At 49.2% G+C, this 12,935-nt stretch overlaps 1 long non-coding RNA gene across 3 annotated transcripts in view; it reads right to left on the bottom strand.

Annotated features, from left to right (window-relative positions):
* Positions 1 to 12,935, bottom strand: part of LOC140655844 (uncharacterized) — a 146,381-nt gene that overhangs the window by 43,780 nt on the left and 89,666 nt on the right. The window contains exon 1 of one of the 3 annotated variants that reach the window (XR_012043890.1): positions 11,582 to 12,032. The exons of the other annotated variants lie outside the window; for them this stretch is intronic. This is a non-coding gene — a long non-coding RNA (uncharacterized lncRNA). Of the gene's footprint in view, positions 1 to 11,581; positions 12,033 to 12,935 lie in introns of those variants that run through there. 3 annotated transcript variants of the gene reach the window in all.

Here is a 12,935-nt window from a genome sequence, read left to right on the forward strand (position 1 = left end):
ACTGATTCCAGCACTGCCATTTATGCAAGATGGAAGTTAGCATCTTTGTCTCTGCCAGGAACGGTATCTCTCTTTAACTCTGTTTATCCCCCCCTCCACCCCACGCACACTTCTGCCTCTCTCTTTTTTTCATTTTCTTAAAGCTTATTTAGCATCTGGAATGTGTAGGCAGCAATCCATGTGTTTGCAGTAAACTTTGAAAGCAGAGCCAATGAGGACCACATGGGCAGGTATTCTGGAAAGCAAACCTGGCTTTCAGGGACTGCTAGGGCAGTAAGGCAAGATGTACCAAAAACTATTGGACAGAGCTAAATTATGAACAACAACATGGAAAAAAAAAAGAAAAGCAAGAAAGAAAGAAGGAAGGAAAGAAGGAAAGAAAGAAGGAAAGAAAGAAGGAAAGAAAGAAAGAGAGAAAGAAAGAAGGAAAGAAAGAAAGAAAGAAAGAAAGAACGAAAGAAAGAAAGAAAGAAAGAAAGAAAGAAAGAAAGAAAGAAAGAAAGAAAGAAAAGAAAGAAAGAAAGAAAAGGAGAGCATTTTGGTGGTAATTAAGCCTTTCCTTTCCCCGACTTGAAGAAAAATTTTAATTAGAAGTTCAAGCATTTGGTTTTAATTCAGTCCAATACACAAATGGTTTATTTCCACATGGCATATTTTCATAGTCTACGAAACAGCCTGCAACTAGGAAGCCATTACAGCCAGTGATTACAGCTTTTACATGCACTTATTATACTTTTGGAAATAGTGGCAGAATGGATTCACTTACATTTCTCCCTGCACATTAGGGTGGATCCATGTGCAATTAATTAGACAGGCTTGGTACAGACAATTAACAAACATTTTTTTTTAAACAGAGAAATTCAGTAGTCTTTACATATTCAGCATAGATATTAGAAAATGGCATTTTGCCAGGGCGCACAGCTCTGAATAGAATTTACTTTAGAACATCTGCTAAGTCTTTAACTAACTGCACCATGACTGAATATTGTTTGGATGAACGTTAGACAATAATGTTCAATCTGGCACCAGCAGAGACCGAATGATTCATTGCCATAGTAACCACTAATGCAAAGGTTCCCTTAAATAATAATTCGTTATTTATAGACACATCAAGGATGCTCCAATGCTACTTTAAACCGGCCAAAAATTGAATAGTCTTTTCCTTTATGAATGCAAACCTTGTGTTTGCACGCTCGGTTTTCTGATGCATGCTAACTGCTGAAAGTCACTCCGGAGGCACTGAACCCGAAGGAAGGTCTGGGCTTTCAGCAGACCATCAAAGCCCGCCGGCCCTCAGCAGCTTTGCCCGACACCACCACCCCCGTGGCAAAGGGGAGAGCGCAGGCAAGGTGTTCGCCTGGCAGCGGGTGACGAGGGCTCTGAAACGGGGGGCTCCAGGGGCCCCGCAGGGTGTAGCTCTTACTGAAGAACGTAGAAATTATATTATTTGAAGAATTCCTTAGGCAGAGTCGCTCACGCCAAAGGAGGCGTGAGGGAGAGCTCTGTCTGTAATTGCACCTGACAGGGGTTTTTGCATGTAAGTATGGATAGATATGAACTACTCTAGGAGGAGCAAATTCAGCGCCATCAGCTGACATTTTGGGGCCAAGTAAAAAAATCACAGGGATTTTGTGAATGGTGGGGTTTTTATCCATTATAAGGGTCTTCAACCACCTCTGCAGAACAGGTTTACTTCCTCTGATAGTTTTGCACTTGAAACCCCTCAGGATGGAGCTTAGGGAGCAATAGCATTGTGAGAGCCATGGTAGCTTCCACAGCACAAGCGGCTGGGGCTTGCACACCTACCAACCCTCTGGGCTCAGCTGATTTGGCAAGGTGGATGAACTGGCTGCCTCCAGAAGTCCTGCAGCGTACAACATAAAAACACAAGACTTCTTGCATAGGTTCAGAGCTCCACAGGAGCCAGGACCGCTGTCTTAATGCAGAGGCAAGGGGCGGGAGCCACACTTGGATGCATAGCGAAATAGTCCACGAGACAGCATCTGGGGAGAGAGGCTTATCATCTTTCCAGCCATTTTTGCAAAAATTTCTGATTCATTTCCTGCCGGCTACTGTCAGAGAGAGGGTATAGGACTAGCTGGGCCACATCCCGGATCCCGTCTGTGTTCCTAAATACTTAGCTTATCTCTCTGTGTCATGGAGCTGTGATTACATAGCTTGAGGGGCTAAAAATATTGCCAAAAGCTTTAAAAAGAGTGGCAGAGTTTTATTTTTTTAACAGCACTGATGATAAATGGAAATGACTGGACAGATGGGCGTCGGGGTAGGGCCCAGGCGGTTACAGCAAATCTGGATGAAGCCCCATTCCTGCCTGACATGGGTCCTTTTTGCCAAGGTGCCTTTCACCTGCGTGTTGAAGACCTGGCAGAGGTGGTGGTGGAAGAAGCAGCAGAGCCATCAGAGCAAACTTCTTTTGGCCACCATTTATCAAAATTGGATTTCTTTAGGCCTGGCATGCATTGGCTTTGCTCGCAAGCATGGCTTTGGTCAGCGAATGTGATTGGAAAGCCAGAATAAGAATTTGGGAGCGTGTTTACATGGCTGCAAGCCCTTTGCACAGCCAAGTGGGGAGCACCTCCACGGGCTGCAAGGGCGACTGAGCAGCTACGTGCCCCAGCACCCGTGCCCCGGACCGATGGGCTGTGGGTGAGCGCCCTGCAGCTTGTCAAAAGCACAGACGCCCTCTGCCCCTGAGACAGCCTCTGTCCGCAGGACCTTACTGTCAGTGATTTCAGTAGCAAGCCGGACGGGTCAGGCACATTGCACTTGGCAGAGGAGGTGGGGAAAGAAGCCAGTGCGAGACCTCTGAGTGAGCTCAATGGTGCAGAGCGGTGAGCTAGGGATGTGCACAGGGGCTGGCTAACACACGTCTCCAAATGGCATGGAGCAAGGAAACCAGATGACATCCCTGAGCCGTTCACCAAGCCAGCAGGGCAAGGAAAAGCAGGGGGCTGCTGTTGTCCCTATCACAGAAAACACCATGAACCTAGGAGCCCGTTCAGAGCTGAAACATGAATTTGAGCGCTAGCAGCACAAAACTGCTGAACTACACCAGGAATGACCTTTCACGTTACCTCTAGTACTATTTAGACTGGCTGAGCTTCCCTGGCCTAGCAGCAATCACACAGTCTCCATCTGCCCACTCCAAATTAGAGTTATAGCGTGTGCTGCCGATGCAGTCTCTTGGGTTTGTTTTTTTTCTTGCAATCTTGACTTCATCCCAGCAAGGGCTCCTGTCTCTAACTAGCCGCTGTCAAAACAACTCCAGCGGGGAGATAAGGGAGAGAAGACTTTGAAGAGGCTCCTTCCTGCAAGCTGCTCGCTATCTCCCCAAGACATTTGTCAGCATCCCCTAGGAAGGGCAGCAGACACGGGGAAGCCAGGAACCATTCCCCCTCTTAAGCCTCCAGTCACATCACAACACAGCATTTAAAATGGCTCGTGAATCCCAGATAAAAAGCAAGCGATTAGCGTCTAGAAGAAACCTCTGTTTTCTATCACCAGATGTGGCCGTTTCCCATCAGGACAGACATTCATTCATGGAAGGACAAATATTTCTGTCCATTTTTCCCAGCTTTCTTGCTTCTCTGCTCTTCACAGCCACCTTTCTCCTGATTTAAATTAGGCTGTGGCTTTGGAGCATGCCCAAATCCACCCCCAAGAGAAAATAAGATTAGAAAAGGGATGTGATTCATTTGGTAGTTTCCCCTTTCTTACATCTTGCTTTGAGTGAAGCATCGTCAGACAAAAGCTGGCAATCGACGATAGCCTGGTTCTTCACAAGAGGACAAGATCCAGGGCCTGTGCTGCTTTCCGGTGCTGGTGCAGTCACTCACCCGCCTTCGTGGCACAGCATGGCCGAAGCTTCCATCCCCTCCCCGCCGGGCAGCCCAGCTGGGCTCTGCAGGCGAACGCAGCTCCCTTTATCTGATAAGCGAATCATGCCCAAACCCAACCAGTTTCTGCCATCAGGGAGAAATTCTCCCTTTGGCTGGGGGAGGAGGGTCATTTCCATGTCTCTTGGCCGTTTGCAAGAGGCTTGTTTGGAGTATTAATCAATAGCTCCGAGCTTGCGGCATGGCTGGCGTGCAGCAGCGCTGCCCACGGAGCTCACCCGGTGCTCCAACTGGCTGAGGGTTTGGGTTGTTGTTTTTTTTAAAAGAGCAAACCACGTATTTTGAGTACCAATTTTCAAGTTTAAACCTGTGAAACAAGGGGATTTGGAAATATTTCCATCCCAGTTTTCTAGGTACCGGATGAACAGCATGAGCCCACAAACCAAGCTGAACGCAGCGCTCTTATTCACTCCTTGCTGTTTGATTATTTGATGGGCTTTAGTTGCAAAGCCTCCTCTTATACTTGCTCTGAGACGCGGGTAACAACAGTGCTGTCAGGTCTTGTTCCCTTGGGAAACCCAGCGTCTTCTCCGAGGACTCCCTGCTGAGAAGGTGCCCTTGGACCACTGAGCCTTCCCCATGGCCAGCAGTGACCACTGCTCCCCAGCCCGTTCTGCACCCCCACGGGAAACCCAACACCCAGCACCATCCTCGAGCCCCCCAGCATTGAGCAAGCCCCAAACACCTTTTCTCAGGGGCTTGCCGAGCAGAGCCATGCAGACGCCTGGCTGGAAACTCAGCAGCTCGCTGCCCAAAGCGACCCTGGGAGGGATTACGGTGAGACGTGGCTGCCGCCGCCAACGGCAGCAGAGGCGGCGAAGGGGAGACGCCAGGCGCGGGGAACAGGATGGAGGGGTCGCAGCACCTGAGCTCCAGCCCGGCTCCACAGCCGCGCACCGGAGCGACAGCATTTCCTGCAACGGCGCTTCTAAGGGAACCGCTCAGCCGAAAGCCAGCAGAGCCGTTACTGTTTTCTTATTTTAAAAATGGGCAAACAAAACACGGGAGTAAGAGCTATTAAAAAAAATACTGAAGTCTGCAAAGAAAAAAAAGCCTACAGCAATAAGCGACTTTCTTTTGCTGCAGCCCATTGTTAAGCGGAGGCCTGCTGTCCCTTTCCCATGCCAGCGAGAGATTTGCCTGGTGCCGGCCAGTTCTTTATCCCACTGCGCAATTAATACAGCTTCCCTCAGATAAACATGAGCTTGTTTAACTATGTCTCTTGATAGGTCCCAGTAAGGCTTGATAACATGGATGGTCGGATGTTGTCAGGACGAAGGAGTCAGACATGCTGGCAACAACCTTTTCCCTTTCAAAGCACACATGTTTAGAAAAGAAAGGGCTGTGGCTGTTCACGGCAAAGCACGACTGAAATCTCGCAGCAGCATCAAGCGAGAGGCAGAGGCACGGTCTGGGAGCTGCACCCTGCCTGCTGCCTCGCCAGGAGCCAGGCTAGTCCCGGCACGGGCAGCGCTGCCAGCTCCCGGAGTTTCAAGATCACTCTTCAGGCCGTTCCCAAACCATGGGATGTGTTAAAAAGTATGAGTTAAAATGCTCGTGCTATGATCTCTACTATTACTAACAGCAGCAGTAGAATGAAAAATAAAAATGAGTTATTTTTTATTTCTCTTCTGTTTTTAAACCCCCAGCATGCGTTTATGTCAGCTTTCCAAGGGTCTCCACCGATCACAAGCCCTAGTTTGTTAATTTAGTAACTTCTTTTACTTTATCTTAAAGTCCCTTTGATTTGATTGCACAAGAATCTCAGCACTCATTAAAAATAAACTAATTATCTTTGGCGAGACTTGGGATCAGGACAGCGACAGCGCCACAGTAGTGGTAAAACTCATGTGGAAGTGATCCCTTTACGTGTCGGGACTGCACCCACATTCCTGGCTGCTTGGGTGCCTGGCTTTTAGGATGCACCCTGCTCCCCTGCCTCGCCCAAGAGACGGATTTGGGCATGGCGAAGGTCATCCCCACACCATGCTTGCCCCACTGCAAAAGGATGGCATGGAGGAACCTGGCCAGGACTTTCAATGGAAACTTCAAGGAAGATAAACAAGGATTTGAGGGCACCTCACTGATGCTGCTTTGGGGCCTCTCCACCCACCCACCCACTTCAGGGGTCCTGTGCTCCTCCTGCCATCCCTTCATGCCCAAGGCTGGGTTATCTCCACTGCTCTAAGGCCACCCTGCTCCAAACACTCGTATCTTCCAGCTCCTCCTCTTCCCTCCTGAAGACATCCCTTCCTTTCCCATCTCTCTCTTGGAAACTCCCCCATTCTTTCCATATTCCCTCTTCCCTTCCTTCCTGCTTGGCTGCAGACACCGTTCCCCTTCCCCAAAGTATCAGTTCTTTATCTGTGGGGAAGGATATGGGGGGAGAACAGCCTTCGTGCTGCAATGATAGATGCTCTCTTCCTCCCCATCCCATCCTGTCCTGGACAGCTTCCCCCGCTTGCTCCCCAACCTCCCACCTCTCCCAGTCACATTGGGACGTGCTTCGAAGAGGGCAGCACCCGTGTGGCAGCTCCCTGCCTGCCCCAGGGTGTTCGCCTGGGAGATGGCACCCATGGGTCGATGATGGGACCCACGGGAGCATGCATTGACACCCCAGGTGTGGTCACCTTCCTGGCCTGGAGGAAGGCTCACCTGACCCTGCACAGCAAGAGCAAAACTGCACCTCGGTTCAATTGAGGTCTTCGGCATAATGTGAGCTGCAGGCATCTGCCGAACAACAGCATAGCACGAAAAACTCCCAAACCACCGCAGACCCCAATTACAGGGGTAGGGCTTGCTTCAAAGCTAGCCTTAGGCAAAACCGAGCAGGTTTATTAAAATAATAAGCCCCCAGTGTCTCAAGTAGCAAAGTGCAGGGCAGCGTGATCAGATAAAAGGTGAGAAGATCTGTCCAGTTACTGGTCATGTGTGCCAAGCCAAATAAAGTCTCAAAGCCCTCCTGCAAGCATCCCTATGAAAAGATCAGCCCATGGCACCAGGAATTAATCCTGTGATAGGTTTCTTTCTATTGTGGCCACAAATATATTGCTGGCACCTCTCCTCTCAGCCAGCAGTTTTGTTCTGTGTTATTTCAACATCTCTATTTAATAGCTAGATTAAACAGGTTCATACTTGTAGTTTGCAAATAACATGGTCAGCAGCAAAAGTAATGAAATTCCGTACATTCTGAATGAAAGCACCAAGTGACCTTTATGGGATGGTACTTGATGATGGAGAAAACAATGACGGCATGGCACTGCTTTGCAGCCAGCAACAGATGACTGCATGGATTCTGGCTCAAGGTGATCACTTTCCATTTATTTAAAAGGATATTGATCCTTTAGAAGAAGTTAGGGGCAGATTCAGAGAGAGAAAATGGCTCTGGGAGGAGCAAGGAGGAAGGCAAAGATGGCTTATACCAGCTCGTCTTCAATTTTTTTCTTAGCTTTTCTCTGTGACAGACCACTAAGATGCTGTCAAGACAGATCAGGGCTGCACGAGTAGCAGCATGACCGTGTCCAGCTGACATCCAGGGGACAGCGGGATCTCCGAGTGTTACCCCCTCGAGGCAGGTGTTGGGTCAGCAGTGCAGGTCAGCTCTACGTGGGTTCCCACTGAATACAAAACACGCTGCTATAACCAGCCCCACTGCTGCCAAATGCACCTTGCCCTTTCCTTCTATCTACAGCAGATTGGACCATAAACGTATTACTCTGAAACTATATCAATGCATTCAAAAGGTAAGAGATAAGATTTGTGACCCAGAACTCCAGGAGTAAGGTCAGTCGTTGAACTGGTAATACTGTTTTTTGGGAAGAGCACAGCTGCAAGCCTGGGAAGGGCTGTGGAGCTGGGTGGTCTGGGTGGTCCATGACAGTCTTCATGGACATTGAGGGCTCTAGTCCACTTCTGCTCACACCAGACATACAAAGTCACAGCCTTTCTAGACCAGAAAAGCTCTCCCCTTCCAGATCATCTCCCCATCAGCTGTCATGAAGGTGGAGGCATCTGAGACCACTGTCCATGCTGAGGGTTATTCAGAATCACATCCAACTGCCATTGTAGCTGTTCGCGCCATGCACCTTGGTGCAGAATTCAGCATTAATTTTTTCTAGTAGATTCTTGCACAATCCAATCACAGCAGTATCTGAACAGAGCCTTCTGCAACCCTGCATGAACAGAGTGGAGTACTACTTAAGCAAAGGGCAAATTATAGATTGACTACTGCTGGCTTTCCAAAATCACTAGCATGCACACAGTAATATTTGGCATTCCACAATCTTAGCCAACCAATCCGCCTTTGCCTGCCAGATGGCCTCGCATTAGCCTGATACTCACTTGACAGCTAGAGAGCAGACAGAGGACCAGAGTACAAAGTGAAGAGCCTGGAGTAGAAAACAGAGCCACCTGACTCCCAGCTCCACGCGCCTTCATCCAGATTGTGCTGACGTCTGAAACAATATGGAGACAATCCTTTGATTCCCTTAAACCATGAAGGATGACTTGAGACACCCTTTTGTGATACAGTAAAAGAAAAGCAGAGTTGATTCAGGGCATGTAATGCCACAGGATTCATTTAAAAGCACCTGACAAACCTCCAGCCTGGCTTCACCAGCTGCACAGTGCTGACCATCTGTAGGCATCAATATTATAAATATGACACAGAAATTATAAATCTTCCCATGCACCAGGGCCATGTTCGCCTCTCCCTACAAGAACTGTGCTGCAGTCGTGCCTTTCCTTTCCGTTCTCCCTGTTACACCCTAAAGAGCTAAATATCTTTTAATAAGGCCCTACACTACCCCTTAAATATCTTCACTTGGATGACTGAAACTGCGTCAATAGGGAGACTGGTAAGAGGCATCATACTCCTCTAACCGAACGTATTTACGAGGAAGTCATTACGAGGGAGGCGGGGAAGAAGGGCTGTGGACGCTGAGAGAGTCCTTTCATTGATCAGATTATTTTTAGAAAACAAATTTCCCTTAATGGGTTTATGGTTTCAGTGAGAAGAGCAGCTGGTGCCAATGTTTACAACTCTGAGTCACGTCACAGAATCTCAAGGCAGTGGAAAGTCTTATGAGCCCTGGACAATTGTCCCACTGAGCAAAGTTTGCCGTGTTGTCTAGGCATGCTGCGTTGTCAAGCTTAGCTCTAAGGAACCAAACCTTCCAGTAAACAGCATCAGTCATCCAGCCATTGGGTGGATGCTAGTGCCTATCCGCTGGATGAGCTGGAGCTACACACCTCTCTAAAACACTCCTGATCACAGGCAAAGAGGACATGTAAAAGGGTGAAAGCAACATTTCAATAGTTCACGTGCTACTTAGAAGGAAAGTCATGCTGTTGTGACAACGTAGACTCCTTTTTCACATCACAGATTTGATTTTTCACCTGGGTCATTCTGTGATGTTTTCTGCAAAGGCTTTTGTGTCTTCCAGCAACACTAAGCCCAAGACCTATCTGCAGCATGTAGCTATGGGCTCTGGGGACACAGCAGCATCCATCCCGTGCCCTCCAAGGCAGGACAGGAGAGAGAGCAGGTATGTCCTGCAATGCTGTTTTTCTTAAAGAGTGCACCTCTGAAGCAAATCCCCCAGTTCTTCCCCATTGCCATGTTTGGTTGGTCTCTCAGGGCAGTCTGCAGAAGATGTGCTCCAAGTGTGAACGGGTGCAAGTCCCAAATGCTACCTCACTTGGGCAGGAGAAGAGGCTGTGAGGATCTGCCCTGACATTCTCTGTTTCCCGCGCCCCCTGCCGCCCCCCCCCCCCCCTTCTCCTCTCCTCTTCTAACCTCAAGGAAGTCCAGGATGGAAAAAAAGGCAGGGTTTTGCACATCAGAACCCTTCCTGCAATAAACCCCAGCTGAGTCCCGTCACCCAGCTCCAATGAAGCCTGGTCCTACCTCCACGGCCTGCTGGCACCTACCTCCTCCCCTGCAGAGCATCGATGGAGCTCGGGACAGCTCAGCCCTGCCAGAGTCAGGCGGACTCCCCAGGGATGCCGACCCTTCAGCCTTGAAAGCACCAGGGTCCCCCATGTGTCACACATGGCCCCAGCTGCGGGGGCTGCTGTTCCCTTCCACACAAGCACTCCCCCCGACAAAGATCTGTTCCTGGGGAAGGTCCAACAGCCCTGGGGGGTCTTCAGCCTCTTTGCAGCCCCTTGAGCTTGCCTTGCGTGGGGCTGGAGGCTGGCACATCCCTGCCCTGCACAGGAGCAGGGGGGGACAGGTAAGGACAAGCCACATGGCCATCTAGTGGCTGCTTCCCAGCCCACACCTCAGCCAAGCCCACAGCACCCTGACCTGCTCCAAACTCCATTTCCATCAAGGATCAGGCCCCAAAAGCACAGGCGAGCCTGGTCCGGAGGAAATGAAGCACGCTTTTGGCCCACTGTCACATTTATTTTTCTCCCGCTGAGCTTCTCCGTCCAGCTTTCCATCCACAAAGCAGCCAGTAATCAACGTTCAAGCAGTAAAAATCGAAGAAGCAGTTCTAAAAAGAAGTAATAAAATCAGCCTTGCAAAGCTTTTGTCGGTTTTGATTTTTTTCAGCACGTGGATTTGGCCAAACCTGCACGCAGCTTGCAGGGTGCTTGGCTCTGCTGGCCTTTGCTTTAGAAATAGGGGTCAGATTTCTGCACGTCTTCTGAGGGCACCATTCCACTCGCTAACGTGGGATGGTCACACCCAGACAGCTTGCAGGATTAGGTCAACAGATACTCATTTTTTAATTGTCAAGAAAGTCAGCCCTCAGGGAGAAGTATTCCTAAAAGACCGTTCAAGAAGTATGCAGGATTAACAGAAAAATCAAGAGGGACAACTTGAGAAAGGCCAGTCATTCCTAAAAAATATATATAAATCTTAAAATAAAAAGAAAGGGGAAAAGGATGCTGGCCATTATGGAATATATCCCTGTAATGGCACAGGGTGAGGCACTTTCAGTGGGGTTGTGCATTTTTGGGCAAGTTGAGGATCTGAGTCACTGCTTTCCAAATCCTTCTGCTCACCCCAGCCTATCAGGGCATGCAAAATCACTGAATGGACCCAAATGTCTTTATAATCAACATCTGGCTCCAATAAGCAGCCCGATGGTCATGCTTTAACAATGTTTGTTCCAAACTAAATCTTTAACTAAACATTTTCTGAAAAGGGGTTTTGATAGTGGAGTTGCAATAGCTAAGAGGCTGTTCGTGTTTGTTTTTCCTAGAGATCCCAATTCTCTGGGGTTTAACTCATCCTCACACATTCTTTTGGGGCTGAAACTTGGTGAAGCGGAAGAGGTTTCTGCCATTATAACCAAATTTTATGAAGGCATCACTCCGGGGATTTTAACCTGCAAAGCGAAAGCTGGCATACACACAGAGAAGATGCTTGTACTCGTCATATTTGGGTACTCCCTCCTCCACATCCAGGATAGGCAGAACAAGGAAAACTACAGCAAGGAAGATTCACGACAGATATTAGGACCATTAGAAAAAGGATTATAAGGGTCAGGTAGAATTTCCATCACGGGGTGTTTGCAAGAAAATGTCAGACCCACATCTGGCAGACAGCGATTCTGCCCTGTGATGGGGATGGACAAGGGGGTTTTCCAAAGTACGTTTTAGTCCATATACCCCGTGATGCTGCCCTGAGGACAGCAGCAGAGCTACGTTACCTGTACGCTGGTGATCACCCCTCACAAATCAGTTTGTGCCAACATCTGCAAAGGGCGATTACCAGCCCGCTGGTAGAGACATCCAGTCTCCTTCGCTCATACGGCTACAAGCCACAGTCAAGACCAGACTCGCCCATCATCCAGGTTGTAAACTCTCTGCGCGAGGCCAAGTTCTCACTCAGTCTAGACGAATCGGGCAGAGTGGCGCAAAGCGTGCTGCAGCTCGGGGAAAGGCAGGCAGCCCCAGCTCCAGCCCGTCGCAGCCGGGAGCGTGGCTGGAAAGCACATGGGTCGCAGGCTCAGCAGGCAGGAGCCTCCTCCTGAGCTCAGAGGGTTGGTGGCTGTTGCACAGAGTGCGATTTGCCCAGTTCCCACAAAAGGGAAGCATGGAGTTACACGCACCCCACCAGCCTGGGAGCCAGCAACGGCGGGTTCTGTGTCTGGCCCCAACGGTGACTCAGCCGTCTCTGCGATCCCGTCCCGCTGTTGCATATCTGTATCGCGGGGATACAAATTCTTCCCTTGCTTCCTAAAGCACTGCCAAATATACTTAAAACATAAAAGAATAGCTAATTCTAAAGCAGCTGCTAGAAGTCCTGTCTTCGCCTGCATCTGCTGTCATCAAAACATATGGAAAAAAATTGCCGGTGCAGAGCAGCGTGAGCCAGGTCGGAGCCTGGCCAGTGTATGGCCTCCCTGCGCGTCCTGCTCTCTTCCCATCCTGCTTCAGGATGCTCAGGCTGGTGGCACCTGGGTACCTTCTCCTCCTGGCACCGTTCTGGTTTAGCCATCACAGCTGACCTCAGGGAGGAAGAGCCAGCAGACCGCATTTATTTCCTAAATCTAGTAAAAAAAAAAGTTATTCAAACTCCTCTTTGGATGCCCTAATACTCTTTTGCCTTCCCACATTCCTGTTCATACCCTGTTCCTTCCAGCTACCAAACGCAACGCCAAAGCTAAAACTGGGTTTAACACCTCCTGTGTTTTACAGCTCAATCTTTCTGCAAGGCGGTCCAGGGTGCGATCCCGGGGACCCAGCCCGGACGATTATCCACCGCCAGGTAACGCTGCACGCACCATCCGGCCCTGCGAACCTTGATTGGCAATTTTTTTTTTTTTTTTTTTTAATTGTCCCTTTCTCATTCAAGAGACGTTTCCTGGCTTTGCTTGCAGAAAGGAAGGACACTTTGAAAAACGCAGATGTGGGGTCTGATTCCCATTTAGGACAGAGGGCCTCTTTACCCTGCTCCAGCACCGCATAAAGGCTTAAATGCAAATGGGAACCAGGCCCTTGGAGGTCTCACTTTGAACAGGTTATATTCTTACCACTTTAAACAAACTTTTCAGAGAGGGG

This window comes from Ciconia boyciana, chromosome 8 (assembly GCF_034638445.1).
Source record: "Ciconia boyciana chromosome 8, ASM3463844v1, whole genome shotgun sequence".
NCBI classification, from domain to species: domain Eukaryota; kingdom Metazoa; phylum Chordata; class Aves; order Ciconiiformes; family Ciconiidae; genus Ciconia; species Ciconia boyciana.